Source organism: Prionailurus viverrinus, chromosome B2 (assembly GCF_022837055.1).
Source record: "Prionailurus viverrinus isolate Anna chromosome B2, UM_Priviv_1.0, whole genome shotgun sequence".
NCBI classification, from domain to species: Eukaryota; Metazoa; Chordata; class Mammalia; order Carnivora; family Felidae; genus Prionailurus; species Prionailurus viverrinus.
In genome coordinates this window covers 123,096,353-123,118,769 of record NC_062565.1, presented here as the reverse complement: position 1 = coordinate 123,118,769, position 22,417 = coordinate 123,096,353, and the positions used below count along the sequence as shown (strand labels likewise).

Genomic DNA, 22,417 nt, shown 5'->3' with positions numbered 1-22,417 from the left:
TCAGAGAGGCTACCCCTTGGGGACAGGAAGAAAAGAGTACCCCCAACTCTACTTCAGCTCCCCACTCCTTTCAGGCTTATTCTTTCAATACTCATTCATCTATTCATTGAGAAATATTTGTTGGACATTTAATATGAGCCAGCCTATGAACCTCCCGCTATAAAAAGCATTTTCAAGTTCAAATTTTAAAGAATCACTTAATATGGATGGATAATTACTATTTATCCCACCCAGTAAAAGATCCCACATAAACTACAGTCAGTTTCAGAAATCATCCACCTTATATAAATAAGAGAAAATATATTTTGCTCCCGAGCACAGTTATTACCCTATTATTTAACTAGACTTGTAAATTTACATCCAAAGGAGCTCTCTATGCATGTAGAGCTTTCCCAGTTCTGCTCTGTGTGATTATGCTTCTTCCTTCAACATTTATTTATTTTTGGGACAGAGAGAGACAGAGCATGAATGGGGGAGGGGCAGATAGAGAGGGAGACACAGAATCGGAAACAGGCTCCAGGCTCTGAGCCATCAGCCCAGAGCCTGACGCGGGGCTCGAACTCATGGACCGAGAGATCGTGACCTGGCTGAAGTCGGACGCTTAACCGACTGTGCCACCCAGGCGCCCCTATTATGCTTCTTCCTGAAGAGCAGCATTCTTCATTGGCAGTGGGTGATCTCGTTTGTGGCTGTATGGCTTGAATACACTGGCAGTTGTTGCCACTTTAGTTCCTTTGACAAATGTCTGTGATGGTCAGATTCCTAGCGGTCGTGTGAGTCCAAGATCTTATTTTCCCCACTGTAGCCATTGGTGCTGCATGGACTATGGCATCCAAAAATCGTTGGGAAAAAGTTGTTTGTAAGGCTTTTAGAGGGGCCAACAGCATTCAGATTCATGGTGGCAAAGAACTAGTTATGGAGAATAAAAGGTTTGCATCAGTGTAACATGTACTGCAGTTGAATATTGCTTAGACACTTAAAGTGGAGCTAAGAGAATCTTTACTATCATCAACACTGAAATAACTGTGAGAAGGTCCAAAGACAGATATCCTAGCGATTGGAAATACTGAGTATGGAAGGCTAATCTATATGTGAGGATTTTGAAAAAAAGAATTATATAATAAGGAAACCACCATACAGATACATAGGAGATACATGTAATGTAACAACTAAAAGAAAATATTTAAGAATTTGACTCCAGAAATAGCTAACAGGTAGACATACCTTCCATGAAACTGGAGCAGAAAGACATGGGGAGACAGAAAAGATTAAAATAATAATAATAATAAGAAGAAGAAGAAGAAGAAGAAGAAGAAGAAGAAGTCAGGATGAAAACCAAAAACAACAAGCTGAATTAAAGATACCTGAGTGAAATAGAGTAGAATTAAAAGGAAACTCTAAGTGCATTCAAAATACCTGAATTCACATTGGAAAGAATAAAGATCAGAATTAATACTGCAGACAGTTGAATCAGAGAAAAAAAATCATAGGAAACTCTTTAAGAATGTAAATATGATAGGTATGGAGGACAATATACAAAAAATCCAGCCTGAAGTTTACTGATGTTCTTAAGAAATTGAAAGAAGCAATGATCAAGACATAATTAAAGAAATATTTTCTTGTGCTGAAAAAATCCATATACTCAGATTGAACATGTTCACTATGACCTAAGAAATTAAATTTAAAAGATAAAATAGAGAAGTGTTCCTACTAACAAACTACATGGCAGAGGTTTTCCCTTATTAAAAGATAGCGTAATTTATAAAAATAAAATCTAGGTGACCTGGGGGAAAAGTTAACTACAAAGGAATAATCTTAGACTAACTTCAGATAGCTTGTTGACCACATTAAATTCTCAAATCTAAGAAAACAGCTAGAATTGGAGATTTAAAGGGCTATTAAAGATACAACACTAAATTCTAGAAATCAGGTAAAGAAATAACTAGTTTTGAGATTAAAAGGATGTAAACAGAGAATCATAGACCCAAATAGTTGTCATTCATGGACATATGTGAAAACAACAGAAAAATTTTGTCATATGTACAAGGGTTTATAAAATATATTACCCATGAATATTTCTTAAAAATTTGCAAAAGGTCATTTAAAATGAAAGAGACAAGTATCAAAGATAAAAAGTCTAAAAATGAATAGTTATATTCTTATTCTTATTTCATAAGTAATAATTGCTATTCATAATATAGAAAGAGCTCTTATCAATCAATACAAAAAATACAAATATCCTAATGGAAAATTGATATAAATAAGCAAAATGGACAAAGAAATACATTTTTTATTACTCATTTTAGAATACATTTACTCACATGAGTAATCAAAGAAAAATTAATAAAAGCAAAACTATTACATATCAGCTTTTAACTTAATCAGTTGGAAGATTATATATATACATACATATGTATGTGTGTGTATATATAAAAATACATATATATATATATATATATATATTTCAATGTTTATTTTTGAGAGAGAGAGAGAGAGAGAGTAGGGGAGGGGAGGGAGAGGGAGACAGAGGGTCCGAAGCAGGCTTTGTGCTGATAGGAGAGAGCCCAATGCAGGGCTTGAACTCACGAACTGTAAGATCATGACTTGAGCCAAAGTCAGTCACTTAACTGCCACCCAGGTGCCCGGCCATTCCCTTTTGTTTTATAATTTCATATATTTTTCAAAAATTTTCTGCTACTTTATAAGCAGAAAAATTAAGTTTGGTTATTTTCTTTTACCCAAGAGTTCACTTAGGGGACCAAATATGTGCTTATTAATTCATCAGGTAATTATTGAAGTATGTGATAAATTTCTTCTGCAGTTTATATGATATTTACTGGCAAACAGTAAAATCTACAATTTGCAACCAGTGTGAATTGCCTATTCAGTACATATTGCTTTTTTTCTTCTTTGCAAACAGAATGTCAGTTTTGATCTGGGTAGCAATGTGTCCTGCCACAGTAGGATATATGCTTTTAAAACTTTCTTCCGGCTAGAAGTGGCCATTTAACATGCTCTGTTCAATAAAACTCGAGAAGAGTCTGTAAAGGCTTTTGCTTTTCCCGATACAAGCAGCAGACGTAGTTTGTTGGCTCCCTCCCTTCCTTATGACTTAAACCTGGATGTGATGTCTGGAACAGCAGCAACAATCTTGCAACCATGACAGACGAGAAGCCTGAGGAAAAGACAGAGGCTTGCAGAGATGGTGACCTTGACATAATCCAGCTATTGAATCAAAGCTGACTGCCTCTTCAGTTCTCCACGAGAAGAAAGAACCTATATGTAAGTCAGATTTTCTATTGTTTTTTGTAGTCAAATGAATACTGATAATCCATGATACTAAATGCTTTCTGAGTTTCAGTTGTCGGGAAGCATTGCTAAATTAAGTGTCCAAACTGAAGTAAGCAGTTCAAATGCCAATTTTTTCTTCTTTTTATATTATCTCAGTCCAACATTTATTCCTAATTGCCTGGCTTTATATTGCATAATTTCGTTAGAATCTTAAATCCTTTAGGGGCGCCTGGATGATTCAGTCAGTTAAGCTACTTTAGCTCAGGTCATGATCTCACGGTTTGTGGGTTTGAGCTCTGCATCGGGCTCTAAGCTGACAGCGTGGAGTGTGGATCCTGCTTTGGATCTGTGTCTCCTTCTCTCTGTCTGCCTCTCCCCCACTCACGCTCTGTCTCTCTCTCTTTCTCAAAAATGAATAAACTTTAAAAAAAATTGAAAAAAAAAGATGAATTACTTCTTTAAAAAAAAGAATCTTAAATCTGTTAGCAAGTCGGTAAAATTCATGTACAAAGTATATTTGTACTTTTCTCTGTTGCCGTCTGCCCTCACTGACTTTCTCTTCTGTGTAGTTCACCTTCATGGTGTATTTTACATTGACATAAACAGGGTCAGTCATTCTGTTGTCTTCAGCAGGCAAGGGGCTTTGAAAGAGAACAATAATAAAAATAGGATTCCCTTATTCTTAAAAAACATGAAATCAAGTTGAGAAGATTAAGACACACACTTTTATTCTCTGTCTCTCTATCTGTCTGTCTGTCTGTCTCTCTCTCACATACACACACACACCCCAATGGGAAAGTATTTCTAAAGTTTCAAAAAAGTTTCATTCAAGCACTCTGAGAGTTCTTGCTTGTGCCAAGCGCTGCCCTGGGTTTTAGCGATGTGAAGGTGAGAAAGACGTGTTTCTTATCTCATGAGGCTTACTGTGTAGGCGAAACATACCTGAAAATGATCATTGTGACAGCACACTATTTTGCAAGCACTCCGATGGGTGTAGGCTGTGTATCTGAGGGAGGTACCTGGGAGTCCTTCTTGAGGGAACCTACACCTAGACAGATGAGGGTGCTAAGCTGGATTGGAGAGCAGTGTCCCAAGAGGAGGGAAGAGCATGAACACACACTGAAGGGGGGTGGTGAGTTGTAAGTATTTAACTATTGCCATAGCAGTAAGTGGAAGGAAGGGAGGGCCAGAGAACGAGCTGGAATGCACACAGCAGCAGGATCGTGGAGGGCTTTGGGAAGCACACCAAGGAACCACTGAACGGTTTGAACTCTAGAGCAGTGAGCACTGATTTTGGAGCCAGACTTATTTTGGTTTGATTCTCAGTTATGTCACCAATTTTGCACTCCTGGGCAAATTCTTTCATTTCTTCATGTCTACTTTCCCTCATCTGTAAAACGAGGATAGCTATATACATTTTACAGTAGCACCGATCATAGTACATACACTGCAAGGATTATAGTAGATATATGGAAAGCATCAACACATTACTGGGCATGTAGTAGAAACCCATACAAGGTAGCAATGATCATAACTGAAGGTTTTAAAGCAGAAAATTGACTTGGTCAGATAGGAACAGGTGCACAATAAGAGGCTAGGGCTGTAGATGTAAGTATTAAGTCACAGGCTAGAAAAACTCTTAGGGACTGGCTGGGCTAATCTTAGAGAACAGTGCCTTGGAGTAGTTATCTTGAGCCCCAACGGAGGTTTATCTGTCAGCGACCCGATGCACCGAATCAACATATTCAGGTATGAACATGTTCATCTGAAGCAAGGCTCCTGCACAGTTAGCTCCACCTCTGGCTCTAATCCACCCCTCTACTCCTGTCCTTCACCCAATTGTGACTGCATCAACGCAAGGAGAATGAATTGTCCTCTCTCTGCTTTCTCATATATCCATCACTTGGCACATTCTAGGCCTGGCCTCTCCAAAAGTCGTCCTCCATTTTGTTCAACAGTTACACTTCTTATAAGCGGCACCAAGTTTTATAGCTAGTTACAAAGAAATGTATCAGATATGGAGGAAGACGTGTGGGAAAGGGTGCGAGATTCTTAAAATGTTTGTTTTACAGGAAATGAGAAGATAGGTACATTTGGGGCGGATGCAGTAGACCCTGGGATGAGACATGGAAGCTGAAGGAGCAAGTGCTAGGTGAAGGAGAGGTACGAAACGCAAGCCTATTTCTTTTCTGCGAAAATTTCCCTCCTATTCTTTTTTCCCTTACCTTTTTCTCTTGGCTCCTCCAGGAACACTAATGCTAATGGCTTAGCAAGCCCTATCAGTATGCAGCAGAAGCCTTTATTTACAAGTAGAAAGCTCTGCCTGTTCTAATGCATTAAGTGTTTTCCTGAGGCCTTATTTCCATTCCCAGGCTACAGTGAGTGTACTTTTTAGCCTCTATTTCCACAGTGTTCTTGCTCCTAACAGCCCTGCAGGAGCGAGCCTACAACCACATTTAACTCTGATCTTTCTTAAAACTCTTACAGGCAGACCAGCACTGAACTTAAGGTACATAAGATAAGGTCAAGAATGGACATAACTAGTGTAAGTGAATTACCCATGGGCCCAGCAGCATTAGTACTTATCAGAGAGAGGCCATAGGATACCAGATCTCTTTCTAGTTCTAGGGCAGACTTTTCTCTCCCTGATACGGTTATTATGGCACCTCGCATTTGGCAGCAAGTTCATCTGTTGTGTTAGAAGTAAACTTGAGTTTGTTTCCCAGGACTTGATTAAATAGCATCGACTTTGGACATACAGTCCTCAGTTTCTACTATTCATTGTCCTTATTAATGTATTTCGAGTCATTTGCTACTTTCTTTCTTAATGATATAAAGTTCTTTATTGCAGGTGTGCCTCTGGGTACTGAGAGACAGCCTTCATATTATTGTCAATTTAGAGCCTAACTTTCAAAAAAAGTTTATCTCATTCTTGTATTTTTATTCCATTACACAATTGCTTTCATTGAACAAACAGGACTTGTCTCCTTTACCTGATTTGATGGCTTCTATACATATTTTAATGATAATTCTTTAATATGTTTTTATTGTAGTCCCATCTCAAATAGAAAGGCATTAAATCAAATTATCCAATATTTAAAATTGAACTACAATTCCTTTTCTGCAAACATTTTCTTTAAAAAAAAATAAACCTCCAAAATCAATTTTTAGTTTTTCAAGCTCGATTGAAATTTTATTTACAGAGTAGGAATTATGATTGAACCCACCTGGGTAAATATGTTCTCAGATTTAGAAGGACCCATCTTATACCGATGTGCCCAAATGCTTCATTTTCAATTTAAATGACATGTTCAAGCTGTATTGCATGTTTCACCATAGCTGGGTGGGAAGTTAAATGGCAACCACACAACTCCCTTGGCCAGGTTAATTGTGTGGAGCTCATCAGAATTATGCAATTTGGGGGGCTCCTGGGTGGCGCAGTCGGTTAAGCGTCCGACTTCAGCCAGGTCACGATCTCGCGGTCCGTGAGTTCGAGCCCCGCGTCGGGCTCTGGGCTGATGGCTCAGAGCCTGGAGCCTGTTTCCGATTCTGTGTCTCCCTCTCTCTCTGCCCCTCCCCGGTTCATGCTCTGTCTCTCTCTGTCCCAAAAATAAATAAACGTTGAAAAAAAAATTAAAAAAAAAAGAATTATGCAATTTGGAAGTGCATTTTTGGATGGTGGGAATATGGAAAGCTTTTGTTGTTGGGGTCTCTCCTCTCTCCTTGTGTCTCCATTTGGAGACACATTTGGTTCCTCTCTTGGAACAGTCTCTCTTGTTTCCTCCCCTCAAATCATCTTTTTTTTTTTTTTTTTTTTTTTTTTTCAACGTTTTATTTATTTTGGGGACAGAGAGAGACAGAGCATGAACGGGGGAGGGGCAGAGAGAGAGGGAGACACAGAATCGGAAACAGGCTCCAGGCTCTGAGCCATCAGCCCAGAGCCCGACGCGGGGCTCGAACTCCCGGACCGCGAGATCGTGACCTGGCTGAAGTCGGACGCTCAACCGACTGCGCCACCCAGGCGCCCCTCAAATCATCTTTTAAGGAAAATGGGAATCAGTTATAATTCTTGTTATTGTGGTTTTGCAGAGACTTTAAAATGTTTGATTTCCCAACTCTTTGGAATTCTTCATAAACTAATTTGAAGTCAAGAGTTAAGGTATTTTTCACCTGAATATATATATAGTTCATACCATTTTAAATAACAGTATAAGTTAATAGTGTACATTAAAAGAAAAATAATACTTGAAATAGAATCATATGATAAACTGATAATTACCTTGAAATATTTAACAAATAAACCTCCCCAAACTCCACTTGGCAAAGAGATAATGCATGTAGGTGTAGTCAATATTTTGACCTCTAAACATTTGAAAATACTCAGATAGTTTCAGAGTAAAACTTTGTGTGATTGGTTTTGTTATTGATATTTTAGTAGTTTCCATAATTGGCATATTCTTAATGGCTCCTTCAACTAATTTTTGGAAGTAGGTGGGATATAAATTATGCATGAAAATAGAAATAAATGGATCAGGTTTTTAACTAGAATAAATGACTTCGGTGACAGCTTAAAAGATACACTTTAAATCACTTCAAAATTTGAAGTCAAATGTTCTCTTTTTACTTTAGTGACAATGGTATAACTATTCTTGGGATTAAGAAGATATTGTCATTATTAATTTCTGGATAACAGATTATTAATTCAGAGCCTATAATTGTGTACCTGCTATGTGCTTGTCATAACAGGACACAGCATGAGTAAGAATGAGTTTCATTCCTACAGGTGTTTACAATTTGGTAAAGTGTCTAAAAGAAGACAAAACAAGGTAAGTGCATAAGTGAGCTACAAAATCAATACATATGGGTTCAAAGGGAGGCAAGATCATAGATAGAGGGGAAATAGGAAAGACTTTCTAGAACGTAAGTTCAATAGTGAAGATGGAAAAAAAAAGTACATATTCCACCTATACATGTTCAGTTTGGTCTACTGCGAGTACACTGTTCCTAAAACATAAACCATCTTTAATAAAGATTTTGAGGGGCGCCTGGGTGGCTCACTCGGTTGAGTGTCTGACTTCGGCTCAGGTCATGATCTCACAGCTCGTGAGTTCGAGCCCCACGTCGGGCTCTGGTGCTGACAGCTCAGAGCCTGGAGCCTGCTTCGGATTCTGTGTCTCCCTCTCTCTCTGCCCCTAACCCACTCACATTCTGTCTCTCTCTCTCTCAAAAAATAAATAAAGATTAGAAAAAAATAAAAATAAATAAATAAAGGTTTTGAGAACTATTCAGCTTGTTATAATTCATATGAAGGTGACTAGCTGAACATTTCAAATCATACCTTCTGTATATAAACTTGCCTGATGCCCTTTAATAACAATCCACATTTGACACCAACCAGTTTTATCATTCCTGGTTATTTTCAGTTATCAGGAAATTGAATAACATGGAAGAAGTGGGCTATTATAATATATTCCATTATCTGATATTATGTCAGTATCGACTTCAGTAATTAATCAGTGACTAGAACTGCTTTTATTTCCTTTCATGTACTTCACTAGAACATGTAAGTATCTCCTCAAAATAAAATTAGGATTATAAGACCTTAGAAATCAATGGTTCAAATAGCTTTTTTGGTACATCAGCTACAAAAAATAAAGTGTTATGCTAGTCCTATGAGGCAAAATCCATTAATAATGTCATTGGGAATGGCACTTGATCTAATAGTATCAACTGTATTTGCTTGTTCTGTTTACTTCAAATTGGTTATTTGATTCCCAATTTTCTGAAAGCAAGTGCAATTGAGCTGTTCTCACCAAATGTAATATAAATTAAAGATGTATTTTTCAGAAGCTCCAAAAGAGAACATGAATGAATATAAGGTAATGAGACTGATTTCTACAATTAACATGCAAAAGCCTCTTAAAATAACTTCTGTTTAACTTTCAAAACTCAATGTGTTCATTCAACAAACATCTGAGAATCCACTAGGACAATAATAATAATGATAGAAAAGAAGAAAATCAACTTAAGTCTGTATACATAGAATTAAATTCCTAGTATTCATTTTTTAAATCGAAATATAATTTATATGCATTTTTAGGTGTACAACACAGTGATCTGACATTTGTATATATTGCAAAATGATCACTACAATAAGTCTAGTTACCATCTGTCACCATACAAACATACAATTTTTTTCTTAAAAAATTTTTTTTAATGTTTATTTATTTTTTTGAGAGATAGAACATGAGCAGGGGAGGGGCAGAAAGAAGGAGAGACAAAATCCAAAGCAGGCTTCAGGCTCTGAGCTGTTCAGCCTGACATGAGGCTCTAACTCACAAACTGTGAGATCATGACCTGAGCAGAAGTCAGATGCTTAACCGACTGAGCGCCCTGATACAGTTTTTTCTTATGACAATTTTCAGGATTGACTTTTCTTAGCAACTTTCAAATTTGTAATACAATATTCTTGACTGTCGTCACCATGATGTATATTACATCCCCATGATTTATTTATTTTATAACTGGTAGTTTGTACCTCTTGATCCCCTTCACCCATTTCATCCACCCTCCATCTCACCTCCCCTCTGGCAACCACTAGTCTATTCTCTGTATCTATGGGTTTTGTTCTGTTTCGTTTGTTCCTGTGCTTTATTTTTTAGATTCTACATATAAGTGAAAAGTATATGTTTCTCTCTGTGTATGACTTATTTCACTTAGCATAATACCCTCAAGGTCTATCCATGTTGTTGCAGATAGCAAGATTTCTTTCCTTTTTATGGCTAGTTTCTATTATATATATTTATACACATACATATAGCATATTTTTTATTCATTCATCTATCAGTGAACACTTAGGCTACTCCATATCTTGGCTATTGTAAATAATGCTATAATGAAAATAGGGGCGCATTTTTTTTTTTTGAATTAGTGTTTTCATTTTCTTTGAATGAATACCCAGAAGTGGAATACCTGGATCATACGATGGTTCTATTTTTAATTTTTTTGAGGACCTCCCAAACTGTTTTCCACAGTGGCTGTACCAATTTACATTCCCATCAGCAGTGTATGAGGGTTCCCTTTTCTACACATCCTTATCAACACTTGTTTTTTCTTGTCCTTTTGGTAGCCATTTTGACAGCTGAGAGGTGATATCTCATTGTGGTTTTGATTTACATTTCTCTGGTTACTAGTGCTGTTGGGCATCTTTTCATGCACCTGTTGGTTACCTGTATGTCTTCTTTGAAAAAATGTCTATTCAAATCCTCTGACATTTTTTAATTGGATTGCTTTTGTTTGTTTATGTGTCATTGAGCTGTATGAGCTCTTTATATAGTTTGGATATTAACCCCTTATTGGATATATCGTTTGCAAACAATTTCTCCCATTCAGTAGGCTGCCTTTGTATTTTGTTGGTGTTTCCCTTCACTGTGCAGAAACCTTTTCATCTGATGTAGTCCCATTTGTTTATTTTTGCTTTTGCTGCCATTGTCTTTGGAGTCAAATCAAAAAAATATCACCAAAAGCAATGCCAAAGAACTTACTGCTTGTTTTCTTCTGGGAGATGTGGTTTTTGGTCTAACTTTCAAATCTAGTATTCATTTTCAAAATTCAATTTCTTGGGTATCAATGATAGATCATGTGCTCTTCTAGCTGGAGGTGTGGGGGTGGGGCAGGAGGAATTACAATAATAAAAACAACTAGCACACATTCTTCCCCCCTGGAGCTTACAGTCTAGCTGTGGTAAGCATAGCAAAAGACACAAGGTAAATACGGCAGGCTCCTTTCAAAAGAGTTTGAAATCTAGGGGAGAAGGTGGCAGATATATAATTACAAAGTAGAAAATGCTTTCTTTTCTTAACTAGGGTTATTATAAAAATCCCTTGGCGGGGTGGGGGGGGGTTGGGGATTTTTCAAAATTCACATGCCTGAGTTTCACTCCAGACCCAAATGAATAAAAATGATTGTCAGTGGAACGCTGGCATGAAACACTTTCTCCAGATGATTCTGGTATGGACCTCTGGTTAAGAACTCCTAGTCTGGAAGTCCTTTTAATCTCTTGCCTCAATTGACTCTGACTTCATTGTAATACATTCATGACTTTAACAATGCTCTGAAGGTTGCCTTGCTTTTCTCAGCACTACTAATGAGACATGTGGATGGAATTCTTAACCCATGGTAAGAATAGATAAAATTAACTGGCCATTTTAATGTCTGGCATATACATTCTTCCTTTGTCCCTAATGATCTATGACTTTATGTAGACTCATCTCCATAAGGATTTTTATTTTAATGAGTGTCACTCTTTCAGATTCTTTTCATTTATCATTTCTTATTACTCTTGGGTTCTCCTCTTGAAATTATAAGTATTGCTTCTGCTTTGAAATCTAGTTTTCCTAACACAGCACAATATTGCAGTTAAGATCTTGTCAGAAAGATTAGGAATGTCTCTGCTCATTGGCTTGGCCTGGGAGAAAATATATGGCACCTGTAAACACAGCATCACTTTTGGAATGTGACATGGTAAAGTCAAAACACATCGTACTCCGTGAAGATGTGTAACCAAAGCCTGTTTGCAGCAGAAACCCTCTGAATCCTGCAAGCAGGTGAAAAAAGGGCTTGTCATGTCACTTCCCATTGCAAGAAAGGAAACTATGCCTTTCTGCTGTACTACCAACTTAAAAATAATATATGAATAAACACTTGAACTTTTAGTAGTTTCTCGGAGAGGGGGTTGCTCATGAGTCGAGAATCATGAGTAGAGCAGGGGCACCCAAAATATCACAGCACTCAGGTGACCAGGGCCATTTTCAGATTAGCAATTTCTGCATTTTCCTCCATGGACTTTGAAAAGTGTCTGTTTGCTTTCCTGGGCTCAATACAACTTGTCCCACACCAACAAAAAAAAGCGAGGCTGTATTCGCTTCCTCTTTCAATCCTTCTCCACATTTTCCTCCTTCTACTTATTTTTGTAGATCTATAATGATCTCAGGGAAGATGATGCTGATCCTTGGAGGGTTATGATGCACACTTAAAAATGCTAGGTGTACTGATGGGCATTCTGGGTTACTAGTGGAGTCAAACTGCATATTTGAGGCTGTGCATATTTTCTTACCCTGCCGAACATGAATCATTTACATTCACCAGAGTGAAACAAATCCATAGCAGTGCTCTCATCTGCTACTTTGGCCTGTCTGAATGCACAGAAGATTCACAGCTCCAAATACCACAGGGAATGCCTAGAACCTGTCCAATGAACTTTCGATGTTAACAAATCAGAGACTAAAGAACAGTTTTGACTTGTCCACCACATTCCAAAATTATGTTTCTTTAGAAATCTCTGATAATAGAACTTTTTCTTTGAAAATGTTGTTTGAACAGAGCAAGTTTGTAAATTATTAGGTATCATACATACTACAAAGTAAAAAAAGAATATAACTGATGTCCTTCCCTTATTCACACCCTGAGGTTAGTGTGAAAAACAAGCAAGATCTTCCAGCTGGAGCAAGCTGGACAGAGTGGGCTCAGAGCCAGGGTCCTCTCAGGTCAGACTGGCAGTGGTTCAGCAAGAGCCTGAATTGGTTTAGACCTACATTCTGATATAGGCCTGGGGCTTCTGTTGGTAGAGCATATTATCCAAGCCTCAGGATTCCTCCAGAATGAACCAGTTTCCTGAAGGGAACCTTAAGACATCCTTGAGAATCTACAAATTGGCATGACCTGTGGAGATCAAACTGCTGAGTGAAGAGATTCCATTTATGTTCTAAGGCAAACTCCAGAAAAGAAGTTCTCCTCCACACTGAATTTAGGTTCAAAAACAAGTAGAATATATTTCTACCATAGTAAAGGAAGATTACAAACCAATAGTAAAATTTAGAGGAGGAAAGAAGGCTTATAGGGACTATTTCATTGCGGGTTAGTCAAGAAGGAGTACCATTCCATTTTTTAAAGCTTTATTGAGGTATAGTTTATACACCATAAAATGCACCACTGTAAGTCTGAAGTTCTACAACTGTCAGTTTATCCAGTGGTGCAACCATCTCCACAATCCACTTTTAGAACATTTCCATCATCTTCTAAAATATCCTGTTATTCAGTTTGCAGTGAGTTGCCATTCTGACCCCCAGCCTCAGCAGGTACTCATCTGCTCTGTCTGTAAACTGGTCTTTTAAAAGACATTTCATATAAATGGCATCATGCAATATGTGGTCTTCTGTCCTGATTTATTTCACTTGCACAATATTTTGGAGGTTTATCCAATTGATGAATAGATTCTATTGAGTGGATAGCCCATATTATTTTTACCCATTCACCAGCTAATAAGCATTTGAATTCTTTCTAGTTATTGGCTATTATGAATAACACTTATATGAACATTCACATACAAGTCTTGGTGTGGACATATGTTTTAATTTTTCTTGTGTCCGTACCAAGGAGTGGAATTGCTGGGCCATATGGTAAGCAAACATGATTTTTAAGAACTGTCAAACTGGTTTTCTAAAGTGGCTGTACCATTTTATATTCCCACTGGAAATATATGAGACTTCCAGTTTCTCTATATCTTCACTGACCTTTTGTATTGTCAGATTTTTGGAACATAGCTATTTCTAGTGGACATGTAATGATATCTCACTGTGATTATAGTTTTCAGTTCCCTAATAACTAATGATATGGAGCATCCTTTCATATGCTTATTAGCTATTTGTAAATCTCGTGTTTTGGAGAGAGGATTTACCAACTTCTTCATGTCACATTAGCTGGATGGCCCACCCATCTCCTCCACCTTGAAATGTTCTCTTCTTTTGTCTTCTGGGGCACTATGCACTTAAGCTTCTCATCCTCTCTCTGGCCACTCATTATTAGTCTTTGTTATCCCCTCTTCCTCCACTTGACTTTTAAAAGCTGGTGTTTCTCAGGGTTTAGTTTTTAGATTCTCTTCACTTCTCACTTTATTGTTTTCTTATTCATGTTATTTAAAAAAAATAATGTGTATTCATTTTTGAGAGAGAGAAAGAGAGAGAGCACGAGCATGGGAGGGGCAGAGAGAGAGAGAGAGAGAGACACAGAATCTGAAAGAGGCTCCAGGCTCTGACCTGTCAGCACAGAGCCTGACACAGGGCTCAAATTCATGAACCGTGAGATCATGACCTGAGCCGAAGTCAGACACTTAACCAACTGAGCCACCCAGGAGCCCTTAATTTATGTCATTTTTCTTCAAATGTCAGAGCCATGATGTTAGTTTCCAAATTTATATCTGTAACCCAGACTTCTTTTCAGAGTTATAATCAATATTCTGACTGCCTCCATAAATACTTCACTTGAATAAGTCATAAGTATCCTAAATTCTGCAACATGCCCAGAACGGAACAACAGTCTTCTCCATAAGACCTTCTCATTCTCCTTCCTTCTTTGCTTCCTTCCTAACTTCTGCCCTTTCTCCCTTCCTCCCTCTTTCCCACAATCCCTCCCTCCCTTTCTCTGTGCCTCCTCCTCCTCATTCTTCTCCAGTATTCTCCATCAAAGTAGTGATACAATAAGCTCAGCTGCTCTAGCCATAATCCTAGGAATCATACCTGATATTTTTCTTTGTCACATTCCACATTCAACCATTCATTACTCCCTGCTAGCTCTACCTTCAAAGTATGCATCAAGGGGTGCCTGGGTGGCTCAGTTGGTTGAGCATCCGACTTTTAATTTCCGCTCAGGTCATGATCTCACAGCCCGTGAGACTGAGCCCCGCATCAGATTCTGCACTGGAGCCTGTTTGCGATTCTCTCTCTCCCCCTCTCTCTCTCTCTCTCTTCCCCTCCCCTGCTTGCACACACACACACACTCTCTCTCTCTCTCTCTCAAAATAAATAAATAAGCATTTTTAAGAAAACAAAGTATGCATCAAATCCGTCAGTTATTTTCCATCTCCTTCCCCCCCCCCCCCAACCTTAGTACAGTCATCATTGCTGGGCAGATTGCAAGAATCTCCCTATAAATTTATTCTCCACATGCCAGTGAGAGAAATATCTTTAAAATAAAATTCTGATCATGTTGCCTCCTGTAATATGGACACACACACACACACTTAAAATCAGTTAATTGCTTCCCATTTCTTTTAGACTAAAATCTGGAAAACATAACATAACCTGGAAGAGCATCACTCAAGCCTTGTCTAGAGCCATTCCTTCCTCTCTTCTGAAGTCCAGCCATAACAGCCTTCTCTTTCTCTTCTGAAGTTGAGTATATGCTGTTTCCTCTGTCAGCAAAACCTCTCCCCAATCTGCTTCAGCTGATCAACGTCTATGCAACTTTGCATTCCTCTTTAACTAAATGTCTCTTCATCGAGAAAGACTTTGGATTACCTAGTATTCATTCCCCTGCTTAAGCACCCCAATCATAACATGTACTTCCCTTATCCTAGGTGTAAACAAGTAGTTATTTGCATGGTTATTGATATAATGCTTATTCCTCAGATTCTCAACTCCATGAAAATAAGAACTCTGATTTTTCATCACTGCATCTCCTGAGCCTAGAAGAGCTAGCTCAAAACAGGTGCTAATGAGTATTGTTTGTTTAAATGAAGCAGTAAGTAAATTAATGCCTTGAAGTTCTCTTCGAGAATACCAAGACATATTTTCTCTAACTGAGAATGAGGAATAATTATGAAAATTCATCTGGATTGAATATTTTTAAAAATTCACTTCTAACTCAGAAACCTCATAATTTTAGGGGCTCCTGGGTGGCTCAGTCGGTTAAGCGTCCGACTTCGGCTCAGGTCATGACCTCGCAGTCCGTGAGTTTGAGCCCCGCATTGGGCTCTGTGCTGACAGCTCAGAGCATGGAGCCTGCTTCAGATTCTGTGTCTCCCTCTCTCTCTGCCCCTCCCCCACTCGTGCTCTGTCTCTCTCTCTGTCAAAAATAAATAAACATTAACAAAAAATTAAGAAATCTCATAACTTTAGACATTTATAGTACCTATGCTTGTTTTCCTTAAGTGTATGTTCCTTGGGGTAGATCGTGTTAATTACATTTGTCTTCTGGGTATTCAGAAACCATAGTTGGAAAAGGATTTACAAACATTGAAAAACAAAGCCACCCATACTTCACTGTTGACAGTAGTTTTACTTCTTTGATCTATGTTTCTAAATAATCCAAGATAGTGACATTTATTTTATACCATAATAACCATAAATGAATAACAAAAATTATTTTAATGATATTTATATCTATATATCCATATCTGTATCTATATCTACATAATATTATATATATACATTCTCCTAGGTTTGCCAGAGCTCAGAGATGTCAGATAATTTATCATGTTACAAAGATAATTACCCAGAAGTATAGGTATAAGCCCTTGGAAGCAGCACAACATAATGGCTACACACTTAGATTTTGCAATTGGAATGATCTGATTGTGTGGCCTTGGGCAGATGACTTAGTTCTTCTAAGCCCCCATATTTTTATCTTCATAAGAGGCTCATTAGGATCGTAGGTTATTGTAACAATTACATGAGATAACAGATAAAAGTACTCAGTGCACTAGCTGGCATGGAGTAATAATTTAATTAGGGTAATAGTATTAGAGATGGAGAGAATTAAGAGATGGTATTCCAAAAGAAGAAACAAGGTGGGTAAACCCAAAGAAATATCCAAGGAAATTGTAAGCATAGTGGAGTAAAGAATTGGAGAGTAGCAGGAGATGAATTGTCATAAGGTAGGTTGTGACCAGATACTAGAGGAATCTAAACATAAGGCCAAAAGATTGAATTTGGTGCTAAAAACAATGAGAAGCTATTTAATCTAATGGGTATATTCACTTTCCCAATCTAAGCACAACATTTCAGGTTCTCTTATTTTTTCTAGTGGGATCACAGTTTAGGGAAGAATTCTTTTTTCTTAGGTTTATGCAATTAATCTGCAGAGAAATTATAAAATACCCCAAAGCAAGACTTAATATTGTATCTCCAGCTCCTAGCATGAAACTTTACCCAGTACAAATGCTCAGCAAATATTTGTAAATATTTGTTAAGGGAAAGAAGGCAGGAAGGAAGGAAGAAAGAGAAGGAAGGAAATATTGTTACTGTCCCATAGAGGTCCATTTGTCACAGATGTTGCCTTTCCAAAGGGCTGTCTCTTATTTTCCTCAATATTTAAAATTTTTTAAAGAGAACTGCTTATAAATGGAGATAAGCACTGGTTTTGTGACAGGTTAATGTAGGAAAAGTGATATTTCCAAAAATGAAATATAGAATTGACTGATAATAGAGAGACCAAAGCCTGGAAGACCATTGAAAAGATGTTTACCATTATACAGCTTCACAGAGATGCACCTTTAAGCCAAGGTGGTAGCAGTGAGAAGGGAAAAAAAGCAGATTCTCAGGCCATCGTGAAGAAAGACTCATTGAACATCATGAATATTTGGCTGTAAGGGTGGAAGGAAGTGAAAAATTCGGAGATATCAAATATGACTAAAACCAGTCTCTGAAATAGAGAAGAACAGAAATATGATGACAGACTAGAAAATCAAGAGTAGAGTTGGATCTGGAAGTTTAGAAGGTCCAGAATGCAATTTCACACAAGTGAAAGAAAGAGCCAGCATGGAAATCCCCCTGGCTTTTACATGAGTTGATATGGGCTCTGCCACTGACTAGCTACAAGATTGTAGGGGACACCCGTAATTTGCTGGGTGTAAACTCTTCATCTATAGAATGCTACATGGGTTAACTGGTCCCTATAGTCCTTTTAACTCAGAATTTCTAATTTTGTTAATTTGACTCTTAGGCAGACAGACCAGAGGCAGAGAGTGAAAGACAGAGAATGGATGGGGCATCAGGAATCATGAAAAGAGCAGCAGAAGACAATGAAAAAGATACATGCATGACTTAGGGCCCTACTGTTCAATAAATGTCTTTTGACTAATGAGTAAGATTAGAAATGTAAAGTGTTCCCAAGAACAAGGGAAGAGCGGGTTCTAGAAAAAAATGCTGCTGCCAACAGCATTAAATGCCACAGTGAGTAAAAGAGAATAAAACCCAACAAGGGCTTCTGGATTTGGTGTGTAGGATACCAGTGACCTTAAGAAGGTACTGGGGGGGCGCCTGGGTGGCTCAGTCGGTTAGGCGTCCGACTTCAGCTCAGGTCATGATCTTGCAGTCCGTGAGTTTGAGCCCCGCATCGGGCTCTGTGCTGACAGCTCAGAGTCTGGAGCCTGTTTCGGATTCTGTCTCCCTCTCTCTCTGACCCTCCCCCATTCATGCTCTGTTTCTCTCTGTCTCAAAAATAAATAAATGTTAAAAAAAAATTAAAGGGGCGCCTGGGTGGCGCAGTCGGTTAAGCGTCCGACTTCAGCCAGGTCACGATCTCGCGGTCCGGGAGTTCGAGCCCCGCGTCAGGCTCCGGGCTGATGGCTCAGAGCCTGGAGCCTGTTTCCGATTCTGTGTCTCCCTCTCTCTCTGCCCCTCCCCCATTCATGCTCTGTCTCTCTCTGTCCCAAAAATAAATAAACGTTGAAAAAAAAAATTATAAAAAAAAAAAATTAAAAAAAAAAAGAAGGTACTGGGACCAGGGACAGATTTTGACATGAATTCTAACAGCTGTGGTTAAAGAAAGATACAAGAAGGGTCCAATTTGACTGTGGAGGGAGAACAAAGCTAAAGTATCACAATTCCAGATCTCAGATATACTACAGAGCTTTAGTAATCAAAACAGTACTGTGCTGGCACAGAAATAGACACATAGATCAATGGAATAGGATAGTGAGCCCAGAAATAAACCCATGCTTATGTAATCAATTAATCAACCACAAAAAAGGCAAGAATATACAATCGGAAAAAGACAGTCTCTTCAACAAATGGTGTTGAGAAAACTGGACAGCTACATGCAAAATAATGAAACTGAACCATTTTCTTACACAATACACAAAAATAAACTCAAAATGGTTAAAATCCTAAATATGGGATCTGAACCCATAAAAATACTAGAAGAGAATACAGGTAATAATTTCTCTGACATCAGTTGTGGCAGCATTTTTCCAAATATGTCTCCTCAGGCAAGGGAAACAAAGGATAAAATAAACTATTGGGACTACATAAAAATAAACATAGCCTACTGAATGGGATAAGATAAATATTAAATAAATAAATATTCATTTTTTTCAGAGTTTAGCTCCTCTTCTCCCTTTATGTTCCCTTTACATTTTGCCCACATCAGATAATTTTAATTCCAGTAAAATAAGACATCACTTTCTATATTTGAGCCCCATGCCTTGAATAGCCTAAGTATTTATATTATAAATTCTCAAAACTTCATATTTTCCAAATATTTCAGCATTCCCACCCTTCCAAGTTACACCAGTGTGTACACCCTTCCATCAGGTACACCAGTGTGGTAAGTAAGGTTGGTCCCTGCCTGCTACAAGCTCCCTCTTGCCCTTCCCTCTCCGTGACCTAGTGACACTCAAACACACAAAAGGAATCCCCTCATATCTTCTGTGTGTATATTACACTCTGGCCTCCCTGAGTATAAAGGCACTTGCGCCATACTATTACTTGCTATTTACCCAAGGAAAACAAAAAACACTAATTTGAGAAGAAATATGCACCCCTATTTTTATTGAAGCATTATTTACAATAGCTAAGATAAAGAAGCAACCTAAGCGTCCATTGGTAGATGAATGGATAAAGAAGACATGATACAGACACACACACACACACACACACACACACACACACACACACACACTGGAACATTATTCAGCCATATTAAAGGATGAGATCTTGCCATTTGTGGCAAGAAGGATGGACCTAGTGGGTATCATGCTATGTGAAATAAGTGAGACTGAGAAAGACAAACACCATATGACTTCACTCATATGTGGAATCTAAAAACAAAACAAATGAATAAACGAAAAGCAGAATCAGACCTATAAATACAAAGAAACCGATCACTGCCTGAGGGAAGGAGGTGGGGAGATGGCTAAAATGGGTGAAAGGGAGTGTCAGATACAGACTTCTAGTTATGGAATGAAAAAGTCATAATAATAAATAAAAGGTACAGCACAGGGAATATAGTCAATGGTATTGCAGTGACATTGTATGGTGACAGATGGTCGCTATACTTGGGGTGAGCATAGCATAACATGTAGAGATGTTGAATCACTATGTTGTAAACCTGAAACTAATGTAACATTGTGTGTCAACTAAACCCAAAAAATTAAAAATAAAAAAAAAACTGCTCTAAAAAAGAAAGCCTACTAAAGATAGATAATAATCTTCATTCTCATGGTAGAAACAATCCGGTTAACAAAATAAAAATTACAAATCAAAAGTGGTAAACAGCCTGCCTTCTGAAGCTGCATGGTACACGCAGTGGAAAAACTGCTTTAAAACCTGCATAGACATGTGGAAAAGATTGGATACTTTTACCTTCATCACCATTATTTTATTTGAGAAGTGAAAATTGCTATACATGGAAATCTTAAGGAAAAAAGTGTTGTAATCCATCTGTTCAGTCTGCGAAGTACACTTATCACTGAATAGGGTTTAAATTGAGGATATAAGAAAAAGTGGCAGAAGGATTGATAAATGGAAAGGGAGAAATTGAGAATGTTCAAACTGAAAGAAACATAGTGGAAGATAATTTGATATTGAAGGGAAACAAACAAACAAGGGGCCAGGAAGCAGGAGAAAGGAGGGAAAGAAATATAATCTTTTCTCAGCTGAAGACTTTTTACATGAATTGCATAGAATGTTTTGGTCAGCACTATGAAGAACTTAGGGAAGCAGGAGGTAATTTAACAAAAGTTTTTGTTCTCAGGTGGTCACATCGTATGCTAATAAACAAGGACTGGGTGTGATGCAGATATCCGAGAGGAGAATTAGTCACGAACATTACACTTCAGCTTTGGGTGATTCCCCTAGACAAATCAGGCCAGCTGTCTCACTTCTCATCCCAAATCTAATCACTTGCACATTTAAATCTGACTTGAGGAATGGTTCCACAGCATATTATTAAATATACAGGAAAAGGATTTTACTGCTACATAATAAGGAATACACTTATTCTAAACCTGTTCTACAAATTGAAGCAAGAGGGAGGGTGGGAGAGGTTAAGGTAAAGAGGTTGTCTTCAATTTAGTTTTCAACAATGTGTAACAAAAAGAGTTGTATAATTATTTCAATTACACAATGCAATTATTTAAACTGCATTCTTCTAGAGTAGTTTGAGTTTCTCTAATATAGATTAGATTTCCCTGTAATATAGAGAAAGAGGAAGAAAGAGTCAGAGATGCTGCTAGTGCCTTGTAAACAGATTCCATTCTGGTGTCGGGGGAAGTCGGCTTTCTTATAGTAAACTTCGGCTTTATTAGCATATTGCTCTTTATTGTCTTAAAGCCTATGGTTTCTCTAGATTTACACATCATTGTAGTAGGTATGTGATGTTAAAAACATTGCAGGACCTGGATATTAACGTGCAGATTCCAGCCCTGAACTTAACTTTTTTTTTTTTTTTTTTACAAAATTGTGATTCCAACACAGATTCTGTCAAAGATATGCCTGCCATCTAGCCTGATAAAACAGCACAGACCAATTGCATGTTCCAAAACTTAAATGCAATAAAAGCAAATGATGCATACCCACCCTGTGGGGCCTCTGTACTTCCCAGACTCCGAAATACACTGAGGGAAATGTGCAAACACCAAGCCTGGTCTGAGATTTACCCTGACATGACTCTTGCCTGGAAAAGAAAAAAAAATATTTTTCCTTTTCGGCATTTCTGAGATTAGAAGTATTAGCAAACTTATAATTTTGTTTATTCACTGGCTGAACTCTAGTATTATCTAGGTTGCAAAGAAAGCATCCAGACAACTGCCTTCTTCCTGCTTGCCTCACCCCCTGAATGCAACTTTCCCTCTCTCTCTAGCAGCCCCAAATGGACATTATTTAGCTAAGCTGTTTGAAATACCCTCTGCTGAAGGATTTCTTTTATGTGGGAATCTTGGCTTCAATTTTCTTTGCCTTTCTCAACTCAAGGGCCCAGTGGATGATCAGCTCCAAATTCTCTTTTGCTGAAATTCCAGGATAGAGGAATAAAGACAAATGTACTTCTTCATACTCAGGATGGTGTTCCC

The 22,417-nt window shown here is 37.9% G+C and overlaps 1 protein-coding gene across 4 annotated transcripts in view; it reads right to left on the bottom strand.

Annotated features, from left to right (window-relative positions):
• The window catches only part of PDE7B (phosphodiesterase 7B), a 584,077-nt gene that overhangs the window by 268,647 nt on the left and 293,013 nt on the right, over positions 1-22,417 (bottom strand). The window contains exon 1 of one of the 4 annotated variants that reach the window (XM_047860046.1): positions 21,927-22,001. The exons of the other annotated variants lie outside the window; for them this stretch is intronic. The gene's annotated coding sequence lies outside the window, so the exon portion shown is untranslated. Of the gene's footprint in view, positions 1-21,926; positions 22,002-22,417 lie in introns of those variants that run through there. 4 annotated transcript variants of the gene reach the window in all.